Source organism: Takifugu rubripes, chromosome 2 (genome assembly GCF_901000725.2).
Source record: "Takifugu rubripes chromosome 2, fTakRub1.2, whole genome shotgun sequence".
NCBI lineage: Eukaryota > Metazoa > Chordata > Actinopteri > Tetraodontiformes > Tetraodontidae > Takifugu > Takifugu rubripes.
This window is the reverse complement of record NC_042286.1, coordinates 1,714,242-1,731,679: the sequence shown is the minus strand read 5'-3', so window position 1 is coordinate 1,731,679 and position 17,438 is coordinate 1,714,242.

Genomic DNA, 17,438 nt, shown 5'->3' with positions numbered 1-17,438 from the left:
GAAACATTCACCTCTCTTCAAGGCTCTTTAATCTGTGCTTGGAGTCAGGGAAAAACCTGGCAATGGCACATATTGGTAGAGTTGGGTCGCCTGTACAGCCCCTGGAGGGTCCAAGTATCACTTCATGTAACAGTTGTAACACTGACCCAAGCCAAACTAGTGAATGATGAAAGATGAGTAAATCATGGAGTAAACACCAGTATAACACAGTAATGTAAAACCAGTCTTGTTTTGGGGGGTGTCTCATTGTTCATGAGTTGGTATCTAGTTCATCTGTTGGTATTAACTGTTTTTGTTTTTGATTTTTGTTTTTTTAGGACTGAAGCAATTAACACCCTCTCTGTTATATAACCTGAACCATCCTTTGATCAAAAAGTGTACATTTTTTTGAGAATTGTATATGATTTCTTTTCATCTACTTTGGGCAAACTGTAATTTATTATACTCCATATATGAGCAATATAAAGATGAAGCAGGTGTAGGCCTACAGGTCTGCAAGGCAAACTTCAAGCACGATTACTTCTGGCATTTTATATTAATAGGAAAGCATACCTGTACTGTAACCAATGTACATGCACCAACCAATGTAACCAGTGTAACCTAAAACATTACTGGGAGTATAATTTTTCTAAATTAAAAAAAACATGTTCAACAGGACTTTCATGCACTTTCACTGTGACATATAGAGTACCTAATATAGAGTACCTAACCACATCATCTACTGATTTAATATAATATATTGTATTGCTCATAATTTGCTATCCCATGTAAAGGCTGCTTAATTTAAAAGCTTAATGGTTTAAAAAAACAGAAAATAAAAATAATTATAAAAAAAATAAATCACAATTTATGTAAAACCTGATTGTGTGCTGTGTTTCCTGAGCAATGTGACAATGCAGTATTGTATAAATAAAGGCTACGCTTGATGCTGTATGGTGAAATACTTGATGTTTCTTTCTTTTCCCTGCCTTCAGCAAGGACGACACCAGCATTTGTTGTTCACCCAGGAATATTCCTGATTCCTGTAATTTTCATCAGGCTTCATTTATTAATTTGATTTAAATTCAGTGGTAGAGCTTTCCGCCTCCTCAGAAGTCATTTTGTTGCATACAACAGTAAAACTTCCCAACTATATTGGATTTCACAAATCAAATGTGGTATATCAAAACACAATCCTTGGTATTGCTTGTCCTTGTAATTAACAGTTTATGTCAGTAAGACTCACACTTGCTTCAATTTGACAGTCTTCAAATAAATTAGATCCAGAAAGGTCTGAGAAGTTGATCATAATTCACATTAGTGGCAGAACTTGAAACAAGGACGAGCACGGTTAACATTTAATTGAAACGTTTAACAGCTAAAGAAAAGCCTAAACATTTGCAATTAAAATAACTTTCAGCATCATTCTTGATTTATAATAGTGCATATGAAAATTTTCAAGTATTTTCAAGTATTGTTCATGGTTATACATTTACCAGTAAATCATCTGGTAATGAATAATAAAGCACATGTATATTAATCTATGAGATCTGTCAGTATCTGTCAATGTTGCCCCAGGACCAGTGGAAGAGTGGTCACCCAGTCATGGGGTCATTGTGTAAAAGCTATCAAGAGCGGTCCAACCTAAGAGAATATAGGTTAGACTGAAAGAATGTAAGTTTGTGAGATTGTTACAGAAAGGCCTCAGAATACAAAGAGCATCACAATTTGCATATGACAATATGCAAACACAGAATATTGATCAGAATGACAATCAAAACACTATAAAAGCAAGGTAGACAGGGCGGGAAGGAGGACAGGAAGGCAAACTAGGGTCTAGACCCCAAGATCAAAGGGGTGATCTAGCAGGTGTCTGAATAATGATAATCAGCATGGAAAGGGGGAGGAAGGAGAAGGAGAACAAGACCTTAAGATCAGCAATGCCATGGTGTCAGGAGTCAGGTAATAAGCTCAATCAGGTGTCTGATTCAAGCTGTGAAGTTTCTTCTGTTCCTTTCAAAGCAAATTGTTGGTTCCTCAAAAGAAGAAATTGGCCTGCATTTGTGATGTTTGAGCATTGCTTATCTGGACAACTCACCAGGATGCACTATGGGGAAAAGTCGGGTATGTTCGGGTAATGCTGTGATACTGTCATATATGTGGATGTTAGTTTGTCACCATCCTAAACATTCTTCCAGACGCCCTGTCATGGAAACAATACTCAGTCACGGCTGTTGTATCTTTTAACAGGATAATACCTCCTGGCACAAAGCAAAAATGGCTTTAGGAGGGCAACATAAAGTTTGACTTGCCTTGGCTTTTAATATAATATTTGAATAAACTTCTGGAAGCCTGGTGGCTGATCTAATCAGAACTTAAGAATCATCAATACATGCCCATGCACAGAAGATGTAAAAGACAGATATTGCTTTAATTTCATACGGTCAAACCAACTGTCTTTTGATTTACTTATAAAACTGAATACAAACATATGTGGTAGTGGTGTTTCATTCACTCACACACACAATGAGGGATGGAGAGGGAGAGAGAGCCAGCAGTGCCATCTGTGTATTAAATAGTACATGTTGTATGAGGAGAAGTTGTGTCACTAATGTAGGTCTGTCCATCTATATAAGGCTGATTAATTAGAACACTTCAAATAAGGCCAGTGTTGGAGTGGTGGGTGTGTGTGGGTACTCCCATCATGAGTAGTTAGTTTATGTACCAGTTTCACAGCTACTTTTGAGACTGTGGTTCCCATATGGCACATCCTGTCTTTAAAAGCCTAAGATTTTTCTGAATCTAATCTATGTTACAACACAGCATCATCGTAGGTACTGCTACTGTAAATGTTTGGTCCTTGTCAATTAATGGCCAATTCAAACATTGCTCTGAAAAAAGACCTAGAATGGAATGAAATAAATTAGTGTGGGGTCTTGTGTTTCTCCAGGATGTGTAACTAACTACTGTGTCTTATCCAGTGCCCACATTAAAATGTCCTAGAATAAAATATGCCTGGGAGGATAATTGCACTATACTAACAGAATTCCTTCCTACTGAAGGGAAAGACTATAAGCACTTGACTGGTGCTGCCCTCAACAATGGCTTTATTATGTTCATTACAGACTATTATTGCTATTGTTGATAACAACACCATCATCATTAATTATAATAATTATCTACTGTTTCACTTCAGTGTCTATGATTTGGACCTTTTTTTCAGTAGATTCTTGTGGCTGTTTTGACTGTGTACATCTCTATGGGTGTGTTGGTCTATGTGTGTATGTGTATGTGTGTGTGAGAGAGAGAGAGAAGATAATTTTTTTAAATTTTGAAAACAGCTTTATTTGCCGCTCTTACAAAAGAACATATAATTTAGATCTTTGAAAACACTCACTCAGAATAAATAGATACATAAATAATCTGTCTAATCTACATGACTGCATCTCCAAACTGCAAAGCGGCACCTGCTAAAAAACAAAGGACATGATTAAAACACCAGACCTGCTCAAAAGAGTCCAGATCTCCAGTTGCCTTGTGAAAGTTAAAATCAATGAGGAGTCTGGACTTGATCATATTAATAGACACGGTGACAGGTTCAGCAACAAAACCCTCCTCAACCTTCTTCCTACGTTTTAAATACACCACCATCTTGGCCTGCCCTAAAACAAAGTTTGAAAGCTGACACTTGTACCTTCTGATGACATGTGTAGTTAAAACCAAAAATAAAAGACTGCATGTTAAAATATTCCCCACACCTTAAAAAAACATCTTGTAGAAATAAAAACAATGGTGAAAGATGCTGATATTAATAAAGAATAGTGAAATATTCTCTCTGTGGTCACAAAAGGGGCACTTGTCTTCTACCGTTTCAATAATGGTTAATATGAATGAGTTCACTGGGAAGATAATATGGAGGACTCTCTAGTGGAGGTCAGCGTGTCTCTTAGAGATTGGAGGCTTGTACGGCACCCTCCAATGGGGCCTGCAGTCTGGAGCTAGGCCAAAGGTTCAGTCTGTGTCTGTCCATGGTCTCCACCAGCATCTTATACACAGCATCTTTCCAGATGCATCCTGTATGGAAACAGATGTCGAGGTTTTCAAACCTGAGCAGTCTTTAAAATCTAGTGCCAGGAAAATGGCAGGGAATGGTTCCTCCTCTACCATTGTGGTTATGGGTGAGGTCAGGAGCAGGCGGTCATGGCAGGAGAGCTTGGTTTTCCAGTGGTCCAGCAGCTTTTGCACAGTCCTCTGTGAACATAATCCCAGCCGTGCAGCAAGGCCAGAGGGGTCATCCATCTGGGGGTCTGTCAACGCCACCACCTGGCCCAGTGTGGCAACTCTCGCAGTTACCATCTTGCTGGCCATCAACTCCCCCGCCCAGCTGGGAAGGTCCAACTTGGTCCCCCATAGGACCGGCTCTTCCTGGATCCAATACGTTGATTCCGCCTGCCCCCTCTTTTCTTTAACCAACATGTTCCATACCTCAAAAACACTCTAAAAAGGCAGAGGAGATGCACTCACTTCTGATGTGTTCATTAAAATCAAACTAAAATCTTGACCAAGGCTATTAAAACACCAAAGAATACAGTGGGACAATGGTCTCCACAGAATGTCCTTTGCTCCAGTTAGTAAACACTGCAAAAACTGCAAATGAAAGGCAGCACACCTGCAAACTCCAGTGTGGCTTGCACCCATATAAAACCAACTAAAACCTATTGAATCTGAATAAGGAGGGGAGCCAGAGGGTCAAGACACATCATCTTGTGACAAAGGGTGGAAGACTTGTTCATAATGAATGTCCTACCTCTAAAGGACATCTTCGGGGAAAGCCACCTCCACATCTCCAGCCGACCTTTAACTCTCTCAAGGGAGTCTTTCCAGTTTTTCTCCATAAAGTCCTCTTCCCCCAGGAAGACCCCAAGGTACTGGATTCCCCCTGTCTTCCACTAAAGACCCCCGGGTAGTATGAGACCTCTTCTCAGCCCCCCTCCAGCCATCAAAGCCTCACTCTTTCCCCAGTTCACCGTGGCTGATGAAATAAAACCGTATTCATTAATAATGTTTGTTAAAACATGAGTATCTTCTTGTGAATTGGTTAAAATGATAAGATCATCAGAATAAACAGACAATGTAAAATGACACAGGGAACCGGGATAGATGTATGCCAACTAGTTTTTGTCACAATTTGTGCAACGGAGGCTCGATGGCTATCGCATATAGCATCCCAGAGAGAGAGAGAGCAGCCCTGCCTCACCCATCTAAATGGGAGTGCTGAGCCCAGCGTTGATCTTTAAAACACTCACAATGTCACTATAGAGTGCTTGGGCACAGAGTAGGTCTGGTCAGGGTGGATGATGGACAACATTATCCCTCAGCCTAAGGGCCAGAGCCTTGGACAGGATTTTGTAATGCGTGCACAGCAGGGACACTGGCCTCCAGTTCTTTAAGTCCTGTGGGTCTCCCTTTTTTGGCAGCAGGGTGATAGCTCTCCTGCAACTCATGGGCAGTCTGCCCACTTTCAGACTGTCAGAGACCCCCTCCAGTAAGTCACCACTGATAATGTCCTAGAAAGACTTGTAGAATTCTACCGGTAGGCCATCCAACCCCGGTGCTCTGCCATTTTGCAAGCTTAAGGTGGCAGAGTGGAACTCCTGCAGGTTTATCCCTGCTGCCAACCCTGTGTTGGTGTCCTTGCTGACCTGAGGCAGACCACTGAAGAAGCTGTCTTGCACATCTGGGTTACTTGACCACTCACTCCTATAGAGGTTCTTATAAAACCCAGCAGCAAATTAAGACACCCAACAGGTTGTAAAAACATTTTAAATATTTTAGGACTGACTGACTGCCCAGGTTTTTCTGGACAAACAGCCCTCACTGTCGCTGCTGTCTGACTCTTCAGACAGATCTGTCTGTCTACCTGTCTGTCTGCTCTTTTTTGCTTTGACAGGACCTGGCTTGTTGCTGCGGTGGAGCTGGAGACAACCCAGCTTCCTGCTCCATCAGCTCCACCACAGCCCAGCTCTTCTTTGTCACCTCACCTTCCTGAAGCCCAGCTTACCCCTGCTCATTCACACCACCTGTCTCACCTATCTCCCCCTTCTGTGCACACACTTCATCAGTCTCACCGTCCTGTACACTCACTTAGCCTTTCTCACCCACCTGTTCACCCTCACCTGTGCTACCGTCACTACCCATCGGGGCCATCGCCCCGTCGATCCCCGGACAATGTCAGTCAGCCCTGACAATGGGTCACTCTTCAGCAGCTCCGGGGCTCCGCCGTGCGGGCTCCCCACAGCGCTCCCCACAGTGGGCCACTCCCCTGACACAGTTGATTTATTTCCGTGTGGACACACTTAAACTTAAATGTCCCACTTCACCACAGCCCAAACACTTCATATGTGCCGACAAAGCAAATAGATCATAATCAATAGTCATAGTCCTCCATCTGGACATTAAAACACACACTCCTCATTGTGGTTATTAGGGATCATGAAAACCTGCCAGTGATGAGACACTACATGTTTCAATAGTGGAGATTTACATCCAGGTATGTCTTTCCACAGAGGAGAAACAATCTTGCCATGTCTGGACAACTCCTGACACAGAAACTCATCCATGATAAACTGGGGCACGTTCGACAGGGTAACTTTGGTGGCCAGCTGGCTCAGAGGCAGCACCGCCTCGAACCTTCCACTGACACTGATACTGTCCTCCACCAGCCGGTTCACCTGCTCCCCCTTCTCTACAAACAATACTACGGCCCAGTTCATCCAGGCAGCGGACTTCACCCATGTCCAATCACCTTCCCCACAGCCAGGGCCACCTCCTCCATGGTGGACAGAGACCTGGCCCCCACCTTAACGCCATGTCTCTGTGTCAACCAGGAGAGATCCCCGCTACCACCGTGGCGCCAGAAGCCAACGTCCTCCCCCCCCCCCAAAACAAACCACTGAATACTAAACTAAGAAACCCAGTCAAGAGACAAGAGACCACCAACACCTATATAAACTAAAAAGACAACATATTAATGAGAAATATAGCTAAAAATAGAAAAACAGCTCAAAAAGTTGAAAACTTCTCAAACGAGAATGCGCTCAGCTCAGACTGCATTCCTCACAGAAAGAGAGAGAGATGAGAGAAAGAGACCAGCACCTCTTCCTCCAGCAAACACAGGTCATCTTTGAGGCACCACATGCTCTTAAACTCCTCAATATTGTTCGTTGCTCGCTAAAAATCAAAATCCATTTTTATTCAAGCTTTGACCTAGGGAAGATGGTCTGAAGATCCCAGTCCAGAGATCTGCTTATCTTGTTCCTCCTGCTAACGTAGATGGCCAGTTTTGCCTGACCTACAAGGAAGTTCAGGAACTGGCACCTAGCGCTCTCTCTCCTGTTGTAGCTGAAACCCACAATAAAGACAGTTTTGTTAGAAGGTTTCACCAATCAGGGAGAACATCTGACTGAGCAAGAAAAACACAGAGAGGTGACCACAATCGGAGAAACAGTGGAACACCGTCTCTCTCTATGGTCACAAAATGGATACTCAGCACTGATGTTCGGTTGATGTTCGATAAAAACCTACTGACTGCAATGCCCTGTGATGGATCCTCCATTATAGGTCCCCACCCCTCTGGGTTAGAGGTGGCTTGTACAGGGACCTCTACTCTCTGTGAGGGCCAGTTGAATTCTCCATGTGGTGTTGACTTGGCCTTAAGGAACTTACGGAGGACAGGTTGCATGTTTTTTAAAAGCAACTGTGAGTCAGGAACATCCCCCAACAGGCATGTTAACCTCACATCCAGAAAAAGGTCGTCATGATTGGCTGGCTTCTGTCCTTCACAAAACTCACTTATCAGCTCCACCTCACGTGATGGGTGAGTGTTGATGTCTCCACCCTCCCAGCAGCTGGTTCAGGACCCTCACTGACCTCACACCTGATCACCGGATCCTCCAAAAGCCAGAAAACGGAGTTGCTAGTGGCCCATCTCCCCTGTGTTAACAACTTCCATACCTTAAAAATTCTGTGATGAAACCCTGGGAGTTCATCCATTCTTACCCCTCTTAGGTCCATTAGAAACATGGGTGCTGCCAACCCCAGTCCACTATGTCACCTCAAAACAGCTTTAGCCACAGGTCTCCAGACCAGATTCGGTGGACCACACAGCAGTCTTTGTACAAACTGGAGCCTGAACGTCACTCCTTTGCTCTCGAGGTGGATCAAGCAAAGTCCTCCTTTCTCCCCCGGCAGAAAAAGGACACTCTGTGATATCCAGTGCAGATGGTCCCAGAGAAAATCCACCATGGCCGCCTGTATCCCAGACAGCGGGTTTGGGGGGAGGGAAGATCCACGCATGCCAGACAGTGCCACAGCTTGGATAACACCAGATTATTAATGACTTGAATGAATTAATGCCTTTTAAAGACATCCTTGGCAGAAGCCATTTCCATCACTTCAGCCTCCGTTAAACTTTTTCTAAAACCCCCTCCCAATTCCTGGACATAAAAGCTTGATCACCAAGGTGGATCCCCAAGTGTTCCTGTCCTTCAGGAGAGCCTCCCTGGTAATGTCAGCTCTTTGGACCTTTCTCCACTCACTGCCAAGGCTTCACTTTTATTCCAATTAACTTTGGCAGATGACAGTTTGCAAAAACTAGCAACAGCTTCAAAGAAGTTAGTGATGTCAGGCTGACTATTGATAAAAACAATGATGTCATTGGTGTAAGCAGACACAACATAATGCTTCAGCCAGCCTGAAATCTGCTAGCTGCGCTCTCATTTTATGGAGGAGTGGCTCAATAGACAGAGCATAGAGCATCCCTGACATTGAGAAGCCCTGCCTGATCCCCCTCTGGACAATGAAAGGAGCACTCTGGCCACCACTGATTTTCAGCACACTCTCAATGCCACCTACAAGACCTTCAACACCATTCAGCCAAAACTGCTGAGGGCTAAGTTGGAGAACATGCAGATGGATGCTCCCCTTGTTTCTTGGATTGAGGACTACCTGACAGGTCAACCACAGTTTGTAAGACTGCAGAGCTGTGTGTCTGACCTCTTGATGAGCAACACAGGGGCTCCTCAAGGAACTGTGCTGTCCCCCTTTCTGTTCACCACCAACAAAGCTGACTTCCAGTACCACTCTGGGACATGTCACCTCCAGAAGTACTTGGACGACACAGCCATAGTCGGCTGTGTGCAAAATGGACAAGAAGATGAATACAGGGACCTTGTGGAGAGTTTTGTTAGGTGGAGCAGGAAGAACCACATGCAGCTCAACATGACCAAGACAAAGGAGATGGTGGTGGATTTCAGTAAAAGTAAGTCCCCACCCTCCCCGGTCTGCATTAGTGGGAAAGATGTGGAAATAGTCCCATCTTATAAGTTCCTGGGTGTTCAGCTGGACAATAAATTGGAGTGATCCACAAACACCGATGCTGTTTACAAGAAGGCCATGAGCAGACTCTTGGACGAGTTGGTGAGGGAGAGGATGGTGTTAAAAGTGCGGACAATCATGGACAATCCCTCACACTCCCTCCATAACACAGTGGACAAACTGAGAAGCAGCTTCAGCAACAGACTCCTGCAGCCTCGCTGCTCTAAGGAACGTTATATACAGGAAGTCATTCCTGCCGTCCACCATTAGACTGTTTAATACATCCTTCTCAGTCAGAGCTGCATTCTCCTGACTGGATTTATGCATCAGCTCAGGTGCCCTCCAAACCCATTCAGTTACAATAATTGTCTAATGTTTATGTTCTAATCTTATTTCTATATTATTCTATATTTATGTAAATATGCTTATTTATTCTTGTTTTTATCTTTATGCCCACGTTCTAATCTTATTTGTATTTTATTTATCTATTTCTATACTTTGGTTATACACCTGCTGCTATTTGTGTCTATACACTATAGTTATATTCCTCCATGTGTAGGCTGCTATTACAATTCAATTTCCCTACAGGGATGAGTAAAGTAAATCTTGAATCTTGAAGACCTGGATCCTGGCTATGAAGCCTGGGCTGAAACCAAAGACCCACAGCGTCCGTCACAGGTACTGGTGTTCAACCCTGTCAAAAGCCTTTTCTTGGTCCAGAGAAATCAGCCCAAGCTCGCAACCCAATGAACCAGAGAGGTCCAAAATATCTCGAATTAATGCAATATTGTCAGAGATAAACCTGCTGAGCACACAGTACGTCTGGTCTTCATGGATCACCCTCTCCATCGCCTTTCTCGGCTGAGTTGCCAACACTCTAGACAGCAGCTTGTAATTGGCGCATAGTAAGGACACCGGGCGTCAGTTATTTATGTCCAGCAGGCCCCCTTTCTTTGGGAGAAGGGTAAGGACGGGTCTCCTGCAGTTCAGTGGCAGCCGACGTCGGCTCAGACTGTCCCTGAGGACACACACTAGGTCCTCAATGAGAACAAGCCATAAGGCCCTTTAAAACTCTGCAGGAAGCCCGTCAACACCTGGAGCTTTCCCACCAGCCAGGCCATGCAATGCTGCCATCAGTTCCTCAGCGGACAGAGGAGCATCCAACTCCCTGTTGTGTTCTTCACCCACCTGGTGTTAGGATTGGTTCTTTCTAGGACCCGAAAGCAGGCAAACGCAGTCGGGATAGTTTCCAAATAAGAGTCTTTATTAAGGTTTAACTTAAAAGGTCCTCCTGGCCCACAGGAGAACCTCGTCAGAACCTGAATATGTTCTCTTCTCCCTGTGGACTCTGTCAAAAGTTGGAGCTACACCTCTTCTCTCTCCAGATCCCTCATGGACCTGGCCATGTCACGGCTGGCATTGAGGGTGTACTGCAGACAAAACTGTTTGATGTGGATCTTCCCAACATCCCACCACTGCTGAGTGGAGCCATGACTATGTTTTGTCAATTTAAAATTACTCCACAGTATTTTAAAAGCATGCATAAAAACATCATGCAACAGCAGGGTGTTAAAATGCCAATATGCACTTTTACACTTTGTATTTTTTATTTAAAAAACGCAACTCATGAAACGTAGCATGATCAGAGAAACCAACCCAGCTGATCGACACCCTTTTGACTATATTTACATGGTGCCTAAAAAAGCAGAGCCGATCCAGCCTGGCCAAAGAGAGCCGGTTTTCCCGGGAGTGGGTCCAGGCTAATGATCTCTGTTTCGGATGGACAAACCTCCACACGTCACACAGCTTGCTAGCCTGCACCTAACAGCCTTTCCAACCCAGCAGTGGGAGCATACACATTCACAAAAACAAGCTTAACATTTTCAAACACGGTGCTTATTTCTAACAATTGGCCTGGGACAGGTTCCTCTATAGAGGAGGAGAGAGGTACAAAATCTCTGGAGAAGAGGACCCCCCAACCCCCCCACTGTTGCTGCTCCTATGGCTAAGGAACAGCTGCCCCACCCAATCCCTTCTACAGTCAGGCTCATTGTCCAGATTGCTGTGGGTCTCCTGAAGAAAATTTACACTGAATTTTTTGCTGCTGCTGAGCATGAAAACAGAGGCTCTTTTTGTGTCCTCCCAAGCACCGTTAATGTTCAGAGTGCCCAGCCTGATCAAATCAATCTTTATTTATATAGCGTCTTATACAATCAAAATTGTTTCAAGGCACTTTCCTGAATCCCAGGGCCTAACCCCAGACAAGCAACAGTGGCAAGGAAAAACTCCCCTTTAACAGGAAGAAACCTCGAGCAGGACCAGGCTCATGTGGGGGGAGTGGCTGGGTAAAGAGAGAGGAGAGGAGAGGAGAGGAGAGGAGAGGAGAGGAGAGGAGAGGAGAGGTGAGGAGAGGAGAGGAGAGGAGAGGAGTAGGAGAGGAGAAGGAGAGGCACAATGTCCCCCATGATGAGGCTGCATGTCAACACCATGAACATGGACAGAGGAAACGTGAGTCGGCACTCTCAAGACGAGACCTTCAGCAACAGTTTTTTGAGGCGGTACAGTTCCTGGTCAGTAAAAGAGGGCTGGCCGAAAGTTCCCAGACTTCATAAAGTATTTGGTGGACTCCTGAAAAAGCTGGACACTTGGAAAGTAGTCCTCCAACTATACGGACCTCATCCCCTTTGTAGTCCTGAGGAAAGACCTAATTCTTAAGAGAGAATAGCCACTATGAGTCTCCCCTTGCATGTTGTCAGTATCAGAAAAAGTCTCCTGCATGTCCTGAACTGTTCCTTTCCCTATATATCCAACAAAGAGATTTGTCTGCTCTGTCTGTCCATGAGGGTGCTGTGCATGTCCTGTGAGCTGTCTGTGTCCTTTGAGCAGTTTGTGTCCTGTGAGCAGTGTGTGTCCTGTGAGCTGTGTGTATCCTGAGATATGTGTGTGAGGTGAGCTGTGGGGACGGGTGAACTGTGTACGTCCTGTGTGCATCGTGGTAGGGAGGTTGTGTGTTATGATCTGTCCTGTTTGTCCTGGAGGCTACATACATCCACCACCAGTGCAGAGGCAGGACACCTTTGTTCTTCTGTGGACAGTTTCTTTATCTTGTCACATCAATTAACCAATTAATCTTTATTTATACAGCATCTATTACAATCAACATTGTTTCTAGGCACTTTACAGAATCCCAGGGCTTGACCCCCAAAAACCACAGTGGCAGGAAGAAACCTTGAGCAGGACCTGCTGATGGCCAGCTGGGTAGAGAGAGATGAGAAAGGGGAGGACAGGTAGAGGAGAGAATAGGCAGAGATCATAGAAATACATTAATAGTACAAGCTGCTGGTATAAGAGTTGATTGGGTCAGCAGGGTTGGAGGTCAGCAGGCCAGCATACAGCTATAAAGGCGGCTAGATCTGTTGATGGATACAGAGAGACGAGGGGGGGCAGAGAAACTATACAAGAAACAACATCATCAATGATCTACTCGGAGAGGAGAGGAGAGGAGAGGAGAGGAGAGGAGAGGAGAGGAGAGGAGAGGAGAGGAGATTAAACACCAACCAGGGTGACAATGAAGGTTAGAAAATTAGAAAAGGTTTGGAAAAACACTCTATCACTCAGAGAGAGACACATACTACCTAATCTAAAACCCTTCTACACTCAAAAAATAAAGAAAACAATTCATACACAAAATAACCCACAAGAAAGAAACTCAAAGCCTAATTGCACGGGTGAGCATTAGATGCAGCATATATCAAGGAAATGCCCTGTACCTCCTGCTGTTCTGCGTAGGCCTAAACCCCCTCAGCCAGATCATCACAAAGAGTGGCTATGGGTACCAGTTCCCAAGTGGACTTCCGTCAGCCACCTCCTCTACATGGATGACATCAAGCTGTATGCCAAGAATGTGTGTGACATTGAGTCCCTGATTCAGCTCACTAGGATCTACAGCAAAGACATTCAGAGTATATAAATGTGGGCGAATGATATCTAGAAGAGGTGATCACAACTGATGGGGTTGAATTACTTGTAGGGATCATTACAGATGTGCAAAACAATTACAAATTCCTGGGGATCCCGCAGGCAAATGGTAACCATGAGGAGGCAGCTAGGAGGTCAGCCACAGTCAAATACCTACAGAGGTTAAGGCAGGTCCTAAAAAAGGTGAATGTAAGAATAAGATCCAGGCCATAGACACCTATGCCCTGCCAGTAATCAGATACCCTACTGAAATAATATCCTGGCCACTGGAAGAGTTACAAGCCACTGGGTGAAGGGCTCAGAGCCATATCAGCTTCTCTGCAGCACTGGTTTCCCGCAGGGAACAGTTCTGGTTCCTTTTCTGTTCACCCTCTACACCGTGGACTTTTCATACAGTTCATCATCATGTCACCTCCAGAAGTTCGCTGATGATCCTGCTGCTGTCGGCCTCATCACTGATGGGGATGATACGGAGTACAGAGGACTTATTCAGGACTTTGTGGACTGGAATCTGCGGAATCAATCCAGATCAACGCCAGTAAAACCAAGGAGCTGGTGGTGGATTTCCGCAGGCGTAACAACCCCCTCACCAATGGACATCGGCATTGTGAAGACCTATAAGTACCTGGGTGTTCACTTAAACAATAACCTGGACTGGACACATGCCCTTGTCAAGAAGGGCAATAGCAGACTGTTCCTGCTCAGGAGGCTGAGGTCTTTTGGTGTGCAGGTACCACTCCTGAGGACTTTCTATGACTCTGTGGTGGGATCTGCCATCTTTTATGAGATCGTCCAAATACCAGGCTTCTAACAGCATCACGGACAGGGACAGGAGGAGGATGGACAGACTGGTAAGGAGGGTCAGCTCCGTCCTGGGATGTCCCCTGGACTCAGTGGAGCTGTTGGGAAATGGGAGGATGATGGCTAAGCTGTAATCCATGTTGAACAACACGTCCCACCCCCTTCAGGACACCCTGGCAGCACTGTGCAGCTCCTTCAGTGAGCGGCTGCTCCACCCTCGCTGTTTGAAGGAGAGGTATTGCAGATCTAAGGATCTAAAGACTAAGGATCTATTTATCTATACATTTCTATTCTTATTTAAATATTTTTGTATTATATATTTATAATTATTACTTATTGTTCTTTTTCTATCCTCGCATTCCAAATGTCTTTTCCTCTGCATGTTTTTGCTGCTGTTGCGCCCTAAATTTCCCCATCGCGGGACAATCTGAATCTGAATCTGACATCAAGACAATGAAGCTCCTCACCATGCATGGAGGGTTGGACCCTAAGTCCAGCATTTTGAGGTTGTACACAAAGCGAAAGGAAGGAAGACGAGGACTACTGTCCAAACTACTGTCCAGGAGGAAACAACAGGCCTCTGAAAATACATCAAGAAGACGGCCCCCACTGACCGAGTGCTGAGCGAATGTCTCAGGCAACAAAATCCCAGCAAGGAGGAGGAGCCCAAGGAGCTATCGTGGAAGGACAAGCCCCTGCATGGAATGTACCACCAACAAATTGAGGAAGTAGCTGGCTGGAAAAGGCCGGACTGAAAGACAGCACAGAGGCACTACTCATGGCTGCACAAGAACAGACCCTGAACACCAGAGCAATAGAGGCCAGGGTCTACGACGCCAAACAGGACCACAGGTCTGTGGAGATGCCCCTGAGACAGTCCAGCATATCACAGCAGGGTGCAAGATGTTGGCAGGCAAAGTATACTTGGAGCGGCATAACCAGATGGCTGGCATAGTGTACAAGGAACATCTGCACTGAGTATGGACTGGAGGTCCCAGGGTCCAGGTGGGAGACACCCCCAAAGTACTAGAGAACAAGCTGGCTAAGATCCTGTGAGACTTCCAGATCCACACTGACAAGATGGTGGTGGCAATCAGCCTGACATAGTGGTGGTAGATAAACACCAGAAGACAGTGGTGGTGATGCAGCAATCCTAAGTGATAGCAAAATCAAGAAGAAAGAACATGAGAAGCTGGAGAAATACCGAGGGCTAGTAGAGAAGATGGAGAGAGAGATGGAGAGGCAACAGCAGTCCCAGTAGTGATTGGGACACTAGGGGCAGTAACCCCCAAGGTGAGTAGATGGCTCCAACAGATACCAGGAACCATATCAGAGATCAGGAACAGCTAAGATCCTGCACAGAACCCTCAGACTCCCGGGCCCCTGGTAGAGGACCTGAGTCTGAAGGAGGCATCGCCCAGGAGGGCAGGGAAGATTATTTTTTTTATTTTTTTTTTAAATATACATGAACTTTTAGTCCTGTGAAGTACAAGTTTGTCACTAAAATGAGATATTAAAGGGCAATTATTTCTTAAAGGACCAAGTAACATAAATGAGAACAACAAAAATATGTTGAGTCTCTCATATAAGCACACTGCAAACATGCACCTCTGCCATCAACAGGTTATGTACTGAAGCCAACCCTCCACTCATTTAATCTTTGGGAAGACACTTGAGGATCAAGGGCAGTATTGATTTTCAGGCTTTTGAGGTTGTTGCCATTCTTTTATTGAGCTGAAGTCCTTGTTGTACAGAACAAAAAAGAATGTATCATCGTCTTGGGGCTCCATACGTCTAAACAAATGGCAAAAGGCTGGCAAGGCCACTGAGCAGGGGCAGTTCAGACACACATCTGCAATGGAAAGCAAAAGTTGTTTCAAACATACCAGTAAATCTTTATTAATTAGAGAAAGAAAACCAACACCTACACATAGAAAACACTGGCGGTCACTAAAAGAGAGGACACACACACACACACACACACACACACACACACACACACACACACACACACACACAGCGAGCGAGAAATAAAACAGCACATTTGCAGACAGAGGGAGGGCGAGAAAAAGGGCACGCATATAATACACACAGGATACAGGGTGGAGAGCAAGAGAGGGAGGAGAAACAAGACCTGTTCAAGTCGTGTATCCAGCTTTTGCACTTAGGTAAGCTCCTGGTCAGTGGACATGGCAACCATGGTGTTTTTGCTGCACGGTCGTGGTCGGAGGAAGTCTTATTAAATTACACATTTCATGAATTAAATGAATCCCACATGGATATACTGACAACACACATTTCACAGTATAGCTAAGGATACTTTTTATTCATGTGATTGCTGCTTACATTTCAGATGAGAGAATTTGGTCAAAAATACAAGCAAATAATGGAAAATCCATCGGGGAGCCTATCCCAGCTTCCTTTGGTGTGATGTGCAGGACACCTTGGACAAGTTACCAGCTCATTTCAGGGCTAATACATAAAGAGGAACACCTCTTCACACTCACTACGACAAACATGTCATCTAACGGAACGTGAAAGGAGCAAAGATCAAATAAATATGGAGAAGGGATTTTCATTTTTGCTGGTCAGCAGATCCAGGTTTTCTACCCTGAAATGTGTGCAGCAAAGGCTGCTGAAGTGAAATCGTGATGACAGGGGAAAAAACATGCAAACACCGGGATAAAGAAAAGATCAGGAGCAGCCGATTACATAAGATCATCACAGATCTCCTGGTAAAGAGAGGGAGCGCGGCTATTTTAAACACTGGCTGAAGCTCAAAACAACCAAATAAAAAGAAATAGTGTGGGCTGATATGTTGACCATGACAGCAAACACACTTTGTGTGAGTATGTCTATTCTCCGTCCTAAAAAATGAGCAGAGACATGTTGTGTAATTCATATTTTTCAGCTTGAAGGTAGGAGATGTCCAAATTCATCTGGACTTCCATCAATCATTATTTTTAGAGCTGAATAGTACTGAACATGTTGAAACCCACCACCACCGTGGAGACTTGTACATAACACATTATGTTTGCTTCTCCATGTCCCGTCCGCTGTGATGTTGGTTGTACAGCAGCAGCACCAAATAACAGCAGTTAGTTACCCTGAATCAGGTCTTTGCCCCAACAAAACGTAGAGACAGAAAAAGAAATAAATCTGTAAATGAACAGTGACTTGTGAATTAACTCCATATTAGCAAATATGAACTGAACATGCTGAAGAAAGCTGATCTGCAACACACACATTTCTCTGTTGTTACCTTCGTGTGCCAGTTCATTGGCAGCAATTCAAGACCAGCTTTC